The 13,640-nt window shown below is 37.4% G+C and overlaps 1 long non-coding RNA gene across 1 annotated transcript; it reads left to right on the top strand.

Annotated features, from left to right (window-relative positions):
• The first annotated feature begins 11,531 nt into the window (after positions 1–11,531).
• LOC148239795 (uncharacterized) lies at positions 11,532–13,640 on the top strand. Its single transcript, XR_015816335.1, has 4 exons — positions 11,532–11,804; positions 11,933–12,166; positions 12,342–12,496; positions 12,606–13,640. It is a non-coding gene; the product is annotated as an uncharacterized LOC148239795 (long non-coding RNA).

Below are 13,640 nucleotides of genomic sequence, written 5' to 3'. Positions count from 1 at the left end.
TATAATAAGGCATGAACAAAATAGATAACTTGATCAAACATACAATTGTAGAGATCTAGAACTTAAAAGGAAATAAATTCATAAATTTAATGCGGAAGCGATTAATAGAGTTAGGGTTTACATTCCGTACACAATAATTTTGAATGTCCAATAAAATTACGAGAATATCCCTTCTTAAAGATAAACAGAAATTAAAGAAATAAAATGAAAAGTGAATAACTAAACATACTAGGACAACCTTCACTAATACTTGAAGGGAGTCCGAATAGTGAACTACTCATAACCTTTTTGCTGATCGGGATCTGGATCTTGTTCCTCTTGATCTAAAATAGTTAATAAAAGAGTGAGCTACACTAGTTCAGTAAGAATATCACACTAATCATAGATAAGAAAAACTGAAAATTAGTAAAAAAATTAGAAAAATAACTAATGGAGCCCTTACTTCATTTAAATACATTTGAAACTTAAAGACATTTGTTTAATACTTACCATAACGAGTTTTCCAAAGACAACCTATGAAGATCTATATCCGCATCACTTTTCACTTTCACGCATAAGAGAACGAGAAATAATAACTTTCCTTTCTTATTTGCTTACTAGTACCCCTGGGGGTTCATAGGGGAGGGGGGTCCCCTCTACTTATGAGCCTAATATCCAATTTTACAATTGATCAGTCGTCTCCATACCCCGTCAGCTAATGAGCACCAAATATTTCATCGCCTCGATACCCCGTCCAGTATGAGAGTGAACCATATCTCTCAAACTTTTTCGGTAAGGGATTTTTCAGTCCCGTCCAACTGAGATAATGTTTACGGTAGGGTTCCCTATGAACCGGGCCCATCTACCTTTTTCTTAGGTAACCAGCAAGTCATTCACATATAGATTTTCATCAACAAACAACTAACAAACTCATACTAATATCTCATATCACATTCACAGATCAATTAAACTATATTCATGTTGACGGCATATAACTAAAATAACTAGATAAGTTGATAAGACTATTGAACTATAACTTAAGAACATGTACTATACGAAAATCAACCAAGTAGGACAGTACAGAAAAATAAATAAAAAATCAATATAATTGTGAACTAACCAGTTCCGACTCCACTAGTGAACTGTAATTATTTTTAAAATTTTCTAATTTTTCATAAAAACACAAAATTATACATCGTTAAGCCTCAATTTACCGTAACAAATAATAGAGGGAGGGATCCTTATCCAGATCAGTGTTTCGAGATATCGAACTGTCTACTACGTCTCCTAACGGGTACCGAGTTCACTGAATTTTTTCTGTTGAATTCAAAACACTCCTCACATATCTAAAAATACCCCAAAAATCTAAAATCAATGTCTAAAACTCATTACGGCCAATTTTGGGGTTCCGACACAGCGGCACCATCGTGCTCTGGCGCTGACTCCGCCACCCATGGTGGTGTTTCGCCTTAGCCTGGCCGGTTTTGGCCTTTTTTGGCGGGTTTTAGCCGTATCCCTATAGAAAAACACGTTAAGGGTCTCCATTGGCCAAAAAATCACAAAATAACTAAATATAGCGGCGGGGTGACCTCCAGGTGCAGCGGCTCCACTAGTCCTTCTTCGCGGCTATCTTTGGCTGCCCTGTACAAAAAAGGACGGTGAAAATAATGATCGAAAAATAATGTAAAATAGGAATCAGGAAGGGGCTCATCGAAGAAATTTTGGAGTTTTAGTCTCAACAGCTCTACCAGAATTTGCCCGCAGTTTTCGGCTCACCTGCCTCCCTCTTGCTCCGATTTGGCTATAAGGGTACTTGAAATTAAATTCCGAGCGGGTATGGAGAATTTTTACCATTTTTGGCAGTCAGTAGTGGCTCCGGTGCGGTGGTGGTTGGCGGTTGGCCTCCTTCTCTGACTTCTGGTCCTTCTTCTCCAGTGGGGGACTGGCGGCTAAGGTTTAAGTTCCCGTATGATGCTAAGTATTTATAACTATCCTGCGTTGATCTGGACCGTCCATCGTGATCGATCTTATTCGTCCGATCGCACCTAAGGAGGAAATAAATCTGGACCGTTCATCGCGATTAATCTTGACCGTCCAATCGCGCCTAAATGTGAAACGGATCCGGGCCGTCCATGCGCGCGGGATCAATCCTGGGTTATCCTATCACAGGGCATGCGGATCGCCAACGTGGCCTCCCGTGTGGCATTGATGTCACAACGCCTTGCCACGCGGCGCACTCTGGTTCATTGAGGCTGCTGACTTGGCAGTCCTACGTGGCCAAACTTTCTCTATTTGTACTTTGACCCCCTATTTCTAAATTTTCTTTCAAAAATATCCCTAAAACCTAAATTTTCACCCATTTTTTCCAAAATTATTTTCAATCTCATCTCTAATTCATTTTTTCTCAAATAAAAATAAAAAAATTAATCAATTATTTTAAATTAATAGTTAAAGAATAAAAAATTTATCTCGGGTCATTTTTCACGCCCGGATATTACAACTCTCCCCCCTTAAGAAAATTTAATCCCTCAAATTGGTCACTCTCTCACTCAGTCGAATAACGGGGGGTACTTGGCCCATTCCAATTCCCAAGTGGCCTCTTCCTGAGTATGGTTCTGCCATAAGACCTTAATGAATGAAATTTTTCAGTTACAGAGAACTCTACTCTTCCAATCTATAATGCTTACCAGTGTCTCTTCATAAGATAGATCCTCCTGAAGTAAAAGGGGCTCGTGGGACAGGATGTGTGACGGGTTTAGGTTGTACTTTCATAGCATAGATACGTGGAACACATTATGAATACTGAATAGCTCTTGAGGTAGTACTAGTCTGTAGGTAGTCATACCAATCCAGTTTAAGATCTCAAATGATCCAATGAACTAGAAATTTAACTTTTCTCTCTTGCTAAACCTACTGATCCTTTTAAAAAGAGTGACCTTAAAAAACACTCGGTCACTTTTCTCAAATTCCAAATCCCTCATCCGAAAATTCGCATAACTTTTCTGCCTACTTTGAGCTGTCTGTATGTTCTTTTTGATCTTAACTACCTTGGCTGTAGTCTCCTCTATAAGATCTGGGCCGAATAATTTTCTATCACCCACCTCTTCCCAACAGATCAGCGATCTGTATGGGCAGCCATACAATGCCTCATACGGAGCCATGCCAATACTTACTTGGTAGCTGTTATTATAGGCGAACTCTATTAGAGGTAGGTAATCATCCCAATGACCCCTGAAGTCTAGAACACAAACTCAAAGCATATTCTCTAGTATACGAATCGTCCTCTCTTATTGTCTATTGGTTTGATGGTGGAATGCGGTGTTAAGGGACAAATTTATTCCCATGGCTTGCTGAAAACTAGACCAAAATCGAGATGTAAACTTGGGGTCTCTGTCAGATACCACTGACACTGGAACTTCATGTAACCTGACTATCTCTCAGATATACATTCTTGTTAGTTTGTCCAAAGAGTCGGTCATCTTGATAGCCAAGAAGTGAGAAGACTTTGTGAGCCGGTCGATAATTACCCAAATGACATCATGTCTTGAGCATGCCTTAGGCAACCTTGTTATCAAATCTATTGTAATATGTTTCTACTTTCACTCTGGGATCAATAATTGCTAAAGTAACCTACCTGGGTGTTGATGCTCTGCCTTAACCTGTTGGCATACTAGACACTTGAAAATAAAGTCGGCTACCTCTCTTTTCAACCCACTCCACCAAAATTGGGATTGTATACTTTGATACATTTTAGTACTTGCAGGATGTATGGCGAACTTGGAGCTGTGAGCCTCTGTCATAATGTCCTTTTTTAGTTCACTATCATCTGGAACATACACCCTGTCTTGAAACCTGAGTAATCCATCAACAGAGACTCAAAATTCTGGATGTACTCCTTGTTCTACATCTTTATTGAGGGCGGCTATGGTGGAATCGAGTCATTAGGCTTCTCTTATTCTCTAGATCAATTCAGGTTGGACAGCCAGGTGAGCCAAGCATGCAACTCTCTTTAAGTCCTAAAGTCATAGCTGTTGTGTAGTCCCTATTACCCTACATTCAGAAACCATTATGTGAGCTAAGATACCTGTACTTTTTTTGCTGAGCACATTACCTATTACATTGTCCTTACCCGGATGATACAAGATATTATAATCATAATCCTTGAGGAGCTCTATCCAACACCTCTTACGCATGTTCAGATCATTTTGAGTGAATATGTGCTTCAAGCTCTTATTGTCAGTAACAATCTCAAAAGTCTCCCCATACAAGTAGTGGCGCTAGGTTTTTAAGGCATGGATAATGGCAGCAAGTTCCAAGTCGTGGGTGGGATAATTTTTTCATGACTCTTCAACTGTCTAGACCCATAGGTTATGACCTTGTCATGCTTCATCAGAATACAACCCAACTCCAGATAGAAGGCATCATTGTACACTATATATCAACCTGTCCCACTCGGTAAGGCCAACACAGATGCAGTAGTCAACCGATTCTTGATTCTGTAAAGCTCCTTTCACAATCTACATTCCATTCAAACTTAACATTCTTCTTTGTGAGTCGGGTCAAAGGAGCGGCTAGATTGAAAAATCTTTCTACAAACCTGCGGTAATAACCTGTCATTCCCAGAAAGTTATGAATCTCCTTATCCAAGGTCAATTTCTCCCATCCAAGCACCGCCTCAACTTTTTTAAGGTTCACTAATACTCCATTCCTTGATATGATGTGTCTTAGAAAGGTAGTCTGCTCGAGGCAGAACTCACACTTGCTCAATTTTGCATATAGTTTCTTCTCCCTGAGAACTTGAAAAACTTGAATCAGGTGGTAAATGTGTTTCTCTCTGTTATTTGAATCGACTACGATATCATCAATAAACACAATGACGAACTAATTCAAGAATTGTTTGAAAATCGTGTTCATCAAGGCCATAAAAATGGCTGGTGCTTTGGTTAGTCTAAAAGGCACGACTAAGAACTCATAATATCTGTACCTGGTTCTAAAAGCTGTCTTGGGAATGTTCTCTGCCCTAATCTTTACATGATAGTAACCCGAATGCAAATCTATTTTAGAAAAGACCTGAGCACCCTGCAATTGGTAAAAAATGTCATTAATTCTAGGGAGGGGGTACTTGTTCTTGATCGTAACTTAGTTCAATCCCCTGTAGTCAATACACTATAGTAACGTTCCATCGCCTTTCCTTACAAATGTGACTCCAACACCCCAAAGAGATACGCTATGTCGGATGACCCACTGTTTTGCAACCCATCTCAACACACTTATGTGGTAAGGGGCAACAGAGATAGGTTGGGTGCCAAACTGAAGATCTATGGTGAACTCAACTTCTCTGTCTACTGGCAGTCCAGGTAGTTCATCAGAAAATACATCTAAAAAGTCTCATACTATCGGGATCTCTTAAATGTAAACTTTTTTCTTAGGTTTACCTAATATAGAGAAGACAACAGAGTTAAAACACTAGATAATGAGGAAATTATCATGAGGAAATAACATTTAAAATTTTCATTAACTTATAAATGGCTTTTCATTAGGAGAGTTAAATACAAGTTTCTTGTGAAAATAATCTATGGTGGCGTGGTATGCCGTTAACCAGTTCATTCCCAAGATTACATCAAAGTCCCCGTGTCAATCTCTATCAGGTCCACACTCAATTTTCTACCTGCTATGTTTATGATATAAGCTTTATATATAACTTTCCCTAGTAGTGTCCTACTTCTAGAAGTAGATACAAACAACATAAAATCAAGTTTTTTCGGTGATACATTTAAGTTTTGTGTAAAAGTGTGTATGACAAACGAATGTGAAGCACCAGTATCAATCAAAACATGTTCAAGGTGATTACAGATAGTGTACGTATCCTGTATCACACCCGAGTTAGCTTCAGCATCTTGTTAGTTAGGTTGTAAGTTCTGCCCTAGATAGGAGGTCTAGCCTAGTCCTAATTTCGCGGGCACTCTCTCGCTTAATATTGGGTACTCCCACATATGCGATAAGTATTATTGAGACGATAGTAAGGTAAATCCCCATGATCCTTGCCATAGTGCTGGCAAGTTCTACCGCGTTCTGTTATTGGAGCTTGAGGAGGAGCCTGAATCACTGGTCTAGGCCTCTTGTTCTGCTGAATCAGTGCAATAGATACTGGTCTGCTATGTGAAACTAAAGTTCTGGGATTCCCTGCTGCTAGAGGAAAGATGCGAAGGTCCTCTCCACTAGTTGTGGCTTGGCTAGAATAGCTGAGTAGGTACTAAGCTCAAATATGTACAACGTCTGTCTGATCTCAAGGCAGAGGCCCCACTCAAACTTCTTTGACTTCCTGTTTTCATCCATCATACTCTCAGGGGAATATCAGCCCAACTCTAGGAACCTTTGAGCATACTTTAGCACAGTCATCTCACCCTAAATTAGGTGTGCAAACTCCAGCTCCTTCAAATATTGGAGGTGCTTTAGGAGATACTCTACATTGAAGACCATCAATAAATGCTCCCAAGTGATTGGACTAGGAAATGTTGCTTGCTTAAGCTGCCACCAGTAGCCTACCTCTTCCACAAGTATATAGGTGGCAAGTACAACCTTCTGTTTGGGAACCACCCCAAGAGTCGCGTAAGCCTTCTCTGTCTCATTTAACTAATATTCAGCTTCTTCAAAAGAAGATGCACCTGCAAAGGTAGATGAGTTTAGTTTTTTATACCTTTTAATGTAGTTTGGGTCCATCATGGGTGGAACTGAGTCCCTTGGAAGAGAAATTGGGTTATGCTAGAGAGGGATCGAGTGGCCCTATGGTGGTGCCAGATAATACAGTGAAGGCATCGAATTGTATTGTGGTGGTACTAGATGATGCGGTGGAGGCACCGCATTGTATTATAGTGGTGTCAGATGGTACGGTGGAGGAGAAAGGTTATACCAGGGTGGCTCTGAATCTTCTCGCTGCAAGGGTGGCTCAAATTGTGGCAGCGGGGGAAGGTCAGGCAGCTCCCTCCTTTCCTCTCGGGCCTGCTGGGCATAGATGAGTCTCTCCAGCATTTTAAAGAGTCGGTCAACATTTTCTCGAAGTGAGCCATCCTGGGTTCCTCGATTCAGTGAGGGTATTCCTCTCTTCATTTTCTTGTACCTATATTTTACGAGAAAATATTGAGTGATAGTTTGTATTTGGTGTTTTTAAGTCTTTGTTCAAGGAATGATTCCGAGGAATGTGCCTCTGATACCAACTGTAGAGATCCGAAACTTAAAAGAGAATAAATTCATAAATTTAATGTGGAAGCGATAAATAGAGTTAAAAATTATATTCCTTACATAATAATTTTGAATGCCCAATAGGCTACGAGAATATTCCTTCTAAAAAACAAACAGAAATTAAAGAAATAAAACAAAAAGTGAATAATTAAACATACTAGGACAACCTTCACTAGCACTTGAAGGGAGTCCGGATAGTGAACTACTCACAACCTTTTTACTGATCGGGATCTGGATCTTGGTTCTCTTTATCTGAAATAGTTAATGAAAGGGTGAGCTACACTAGAATAGTAAGAATATCACACTAATCACAGATAAAGAAAACTAAAGATTGGTAAAAAAAATTAGAAAAACAACTAATGGAGCCTTACTTTATTTAAATACATTTGAAACTTGAAAATATTTCTTTAATACTTACCATAACGAGTTTTTCATAGACAACCTATGAAGACCCATATTTATATCACTTTTCACTTTCACGCATAAGAGAATGAGAAACAATAACTTTCTTTTCTTACCTGCTTACTGGTACCCCTGGGGATCCATAGGGGGTTCTCCCCTGCTCGTGAACCTAATATCCAATTTTATAATTGACCGGCTGTTCCCATTCCCCGTCCGGTAATGGGCATTAAACATTTCATCGCTTCGATACCCTGTCTGGTATGAGAGTGAAGCATATCTCATAAACCTTTCCGGTAAGGGACTTCTTATTCTCGTCCGACTGAGATAACATTCACGGTAGGGTTCCCTATGTACCGGGCCCGTTTGCCCTTTTCCTGGATAACCAGTAAGTCTTTCACATACAGATTTTTATCAACAAATAAGCAACAAACTCATACCAATATTTCATATCACATTCACAAATTAATTAAACTATATTTATACTGACGGTATATAACCAAAATAACTAGATAAGTTAATAAGACTACTGAACTATAAATTAAAAACATGTACCATACGAAAATCAAGTAAGGAGAACAGTACAGGAAAATAAATAGGAAATCAAGACAATTGTGAACTAACTGGTTCCGGCTCCACTAGTAACCTGTAATTATTTTTAGAATTTTTTAATTTTTTACAAAAACATAAAATTATATATCATTAAGCCTCAATTAATCGTAACAAAGAATATGGTGAGGGATCCTTACTCGAATCGGTGTTTCGAGATGTCAACCTATTTACTACGCCTCTAATGGGTACTAGGTTCTTTGAATTTTTCTTGTAAAATTTAAAACACTCGTCACATACCTAAAAATATCCCAAAAATCTAAAATCGGTGTCCAAAATCCATTATCGCCAATTTTGCAGCTCTGGCACGGCGCCGCCGCCATGCTCCAACGCTGGCTCGAGCGCCCACGTCGGCGGTTTGCCTCGACCTGACCAATTTTGGTTGTATCCCTGTAAAAAAATACATTATGGGCCTTCATTGGCTGAGAAATCACAAAAAGATCGAACCTATCAACGGGAGGGATCTCCGGGTATGGTAGCTCTACCGGTCCTTCTTCGCGGTTAAGGTTCTTTTTTCGGCTACCTTCCACAAAAAAGGACGATAAATAAAATGATAAAAAATTATGTGAAACGAGAATCAGAAAGGGGTTCATCGAAGGAATTTTGGAGTTTTAGCCACGGCGACTCTGTTGGGCCTTACTCGCGATTTTTGGCTCACCTGCTGTTCCTCTTACTCCGATTTGGGCACAAGATACTTAGAATCAAATTCTGAGCATGTAGGGAGACTTTTTACCTTTCTTGGTGGTCAGCGGTGGCTCTAGTGTTTATAACCATCCACGCAGTTTGTGGTTGGCCTCTTTTTCCGGCAGGGGCTGGCGACTAGAGTTTAGATTCCTGTGTGATGCGAAATATTTATAACCATCCCGTATTTTTTTGGATCGTCCATCGCGATCGATCTTGTTTATCCAATTGTGCCTAAGGAGGAAACGAATCTAAACCGTTTATCGCAATTAATTTCGACTGTCCGATCGCACTTAAGAGGAAATGGATCCGGGTCGTCCATGCGCGGGGGATCGATCTTGGACCATCCGATCGTGGGACTCACGGATCGTCAGCGTGGCCTCCCGCATGACACCGACGTCAGCGTGCGTTGCCACGCGGTGCACTCTGGTTCATCGAGCCTGCTGACTGGGCAGTCCTACGTGGTCAAACTTTCTCTATTTGCACTTTGAGCCTTTATTTCTATTTTTTCTTTCAAAAATACACTTAAAATCTAAATTTTCACTAATTTTTTTCAAAACTATTTTCAATTTCGTCCCTAATTCATTTTTTTCTCAAAATTTCACTTAAATAAAAATTAAAAAAATAATTAATTTTTTTAAATTAATAATTAAAAATAAAAAGTTTATTTCGGGTCATTTTTCAAGTCCGAGTATTACTATAATCATATTATCTTATCAATTAAAAAAAAAAAACTGTTATTATCATATATTAATATATAATTTTTTCAAACATAATATAATTTTGACATTATCACTCTATATTTATCATACAATACCATACATTAATAAATTATTATGAAAGTTATCCAAACATAGGTAACAATGGTATTACTTATCCTTCTATGTCATTTGTTAATGTCGTTGCTTGGTATCTCAATACCAAAATATTTCTTTGTGTTGTTCTTAATCTCTCCACCTAGAGTATTAATTATGAGGAAAAAGGCATACCAACTTAATGTTGACAACAAGTAATATTTGTATACTCACTACGTATAAATGTTGACTCCTTCATTTATATGATTTTTTACATGTCTCTACTTTAACTAAAACTTCTTCTCATAGTCCACGCTTTATGGCTTATTATCTTTGATTTTGAAAATCTTATCTTCATTTCTTTTTGTTGTAAGATTTAGAGTGCCGAGACTATTCTTCTCCCAAGACCAACTGGAGTTTAGCCATACTAGTCGATGCTAAAGAAACAAACACAAACCTACTTGATCAAGAAAACCTTTGAGAATTGGCATGCTTGTTAAAGACATCCTAGCTTCAATATAATACACCAACTAGGAACTACTTATCTCTTTTCATATTTACCCTTGAATAAGAAGTTAATATCCTCCTCTATTTAGCATGCCATAAGGACAAAGCTCACTTGGTCCACTCTTTCTTCTACTGACCATGTATTAATAAAGCTATAGAGCTCTGAATGATGAGATGCGAACATTGCTCACAAACAACGCTTACTCTCTTGTTCCAACTGCATTATTGTTGGGAAAAAGGTGGGTATTTCACATTAGGTGCAAACATGAATATGAATTTTAGAATATTTTAATTAGAATAAGAATAATATATTAAATCAAAAAATGGAATCACATATCACAAAAAAAAAAGTTGATAATTAAAAAGCAAATTAGGTAAAAATATAGCAATCCACTTTATGGAAAGAATCCAGGTCAGGAAGCACTTTGGATAAAGCATGCCAAGCAAATATGGATGTGATGAAGAAGGTAGAATCCTCTCTCCCTTTTCATGTATTTTTTGCATCAATTTTCTTTTTTTTTCCATTTTTTTAATATCCTAATAAGGTTAAGACATGAATTTAGATTGTTTAAATTTATAATAAAAAGTTAATATTTTTTTATCTACGTGTCCGTGATAATTTTATAGAGTATTTTTTTTAATTAATTAACGAAGCAAATAAAAACAATCTCACACCAAATATATTCAAATGTTAGTTAGGAATATTCATGTTTAACGTTTATACTTCCAAGGGAAAAAGTGTTAATATTGGATATATACTTATAATTCTGCATGTGAGGAATGCTAGTACTGAAATTTGGGTCTTTCATTTTCTTTTCTTGTTTGTTCTGAGAATAAGGAGAGCAAAGTAGTGTTTAATTTGTATGTAAATTTAGAAACTCAGCATCGGCTGAGGGCATATTATAATCGTTAGTTCGTAGGTAGGAGTGGAGCATATCCAAGATTAATTTGTACAAGCAGATGATAAAAATATTTTTACAAAGAAAATGAATCATGATAGAGGAGATGAGGATAGAATTGGGATATTCAATATAAAGAAAGAAACAATAGTAGAAGAGTTGCAGCCTTATATGCTGTGCATATTGTCTAATATACTGTTTGCAGGAGGCATCATTGTTTCCAAGATGTGTCTAGACCTAGGCACGAGTCGCTATGTGCTTTCAGTGTATGCCCATGCTTTTGGAACTCTGGTTACTGCTCTTCTAGCTCTTCTGCTGGAAAGGTGTATATATATTTCCTAGTATTATTTCGATATATGCATGCATGACACGTGAACATCTGATGATTAATCATGCTACTACTCGCAGCAAAGTGGCAACCAAAATCAGCTTACAAGTACTACGGAACACTTTCTTCAATGGCCTTGTTGGGTACTGATCATTAGCAACATCTTTTCCTGACTATATACCAATTAGATGTTTCTTTTTCCAATAATTGATTCCTTCTAATAATATATAGTTTAATTTGCTGAATAAATTTAGAGGGGTGTTAGCGAGGACACTACTTTGCAGGACTTGAATACACATCGGCAACAGTTGGATCTGCCATGAGCAACTTAATCCCAACACTCACCTTTGCTTTAGCAGTTTTATGCAGGTAACTATACTGAGTACATATGTGTGTGTGTGTGTGTGTGTGAACATCATATAAATTAGAATATCATATGATATGATAAGCATAAACATGATGAGAATTGTGTTGATGATATCTATATAATATATTAGGATGGAGAAAATAGAGATAGGGATCGCACTAGCACAAGCCTATGGGCACGCATATCATTCGGTGGTGCAACCCTAATAACCCTTTACAAAGGTGCAGTTTTGTTTGCACCACTTTCTAAACACTCCCATCACATCCACGCTGCTTCGAAACATCTAACACATATCGACTGGATAAAAGGCTCCATCATGCTTTTTGTTTCAAGCCTCTCAACTGCATTTTTCTACGTCTTTCAGGTTTCATTTCGTTTCCTAATTAACTTTCTATTAGCCCATCTTTATATATTACCCACATATAATGAATGTTATATATATTTCCTCAAAAAAATTGTCATATATATCATACATACTCTTATGTGCATATATATGACTGAATTTCATTAATTGGAAAATATTTATGGTAATCCTGTAGGCTGTTACAGTGAAGTATCCGGCTCCATTAATGTTGACGTCATTAACGTGCCTATTTGCAACTTTACTGGGAGCCATCTTTACATTAATTATTGATGGTGAAGCCTCATCTTGGAGATTGTCTTGGAATATTACCCTTCTTGCCCTCTCCATTGTGTGAGTACCTTCGTATATAACAAGAGATTACCTTTTCTTTTTGAAAAATTTAAAAGAAAAGCTTAAAATTAGAGGAGAGTAGTTTAAATATTCAATCATGGAATTGCAGGGAATTCTTGTGTATGGGGTAACAATTTACCTTCAAACTTTGTCAGTACGAATGAAAGGACCAGTTTTTATTACAGCCTTCGGACCTTTATCTACATTAATAGTAGCCATAGTTCGACTCTTCATCTTAGGAGAAGCTTTGCACCTTGGATAGCAGGTTCATTAGTCTTTTCTTAATTTGTAACATAATTTCGTTAATCAAAAAAGAAAGTGTAAGATAATTATACATAAATATACATAAGAGATATTGAATATTAATAGTGGTGGAAAATTTGCAGTGTTATCGGAGCTGTACTCATAATTGGGTATGCAGTTCTGTGGGGGAAGGAAAAAGAGAAACAGAAAAAGCTTCTCCTTGACCTCCCAACGACGTCTTAGCAACTCTCTGACTCTAAATGAGAATCATAATAAAGCTGAGCGGTAATTTTAACTATCGTTAAAAAAAAAAAAAAAAGCCATGTGTGCTCAACTATATGCTTTAGTTTGTTTATTTTTGCAAGATATATATGTAAGATTTTTTTTTTTTGGTGAATACATGGTATGTTGAAGTTACTTCCTTTTTTGTTGTGGATAAAGCCAATAGAATATTCTTGAATGGTAAATATAAATAAGTTCAATAACTTTGCAGCCAAAGCTGAAAGAATCTCACCCAGTTAGCATCTTCCTACACCTACAACTTAACAAGACAGCATATGACAATATCATGGCACGTTTGACATAAACACTCGACAAGGTGACAATTGTGAACCATAGATTTGTTGTACCATAAGGGTCATACATGTCCTCTACTATCATTCAAGCTATATCATAGAGTCAATAGCATTACTTCCAATTACTCATCATTAATTTTGTCATTATATCATAGTTGTTGCTCCCTACTATAATCATGACGATTACTTGCTTATATCATATAGATCATGTCAAGACAATAACTCACCAGATATCTTATAAATGAGAACCATCAAGAGTAAAGGGTTCTCTATATCTCTCAATGTTCTGGAAAAGTGAATGTTTGATTCCTTGATTCTCAATGCTT

This window comes from Carica papaya, chromosome 9 (assembly GCF_054855325.1).
Source record: "Carica papaya isolate Zhongbai chromosome 9, ASM5485532v1, whole genome shotgun sequence".
Classification (NCBI taxonomy): Eukaryota; Viridiplantae; Streptophyta; class Magnoliopsida; order Brassicales; family Caricaceae; genus Carica; species Carica papaya.
The sequence above is the reverse complement of the archived record's forward strand: the minus strand, read 5'-3'. Positions and strand labels throughout refer to the sequence as shown.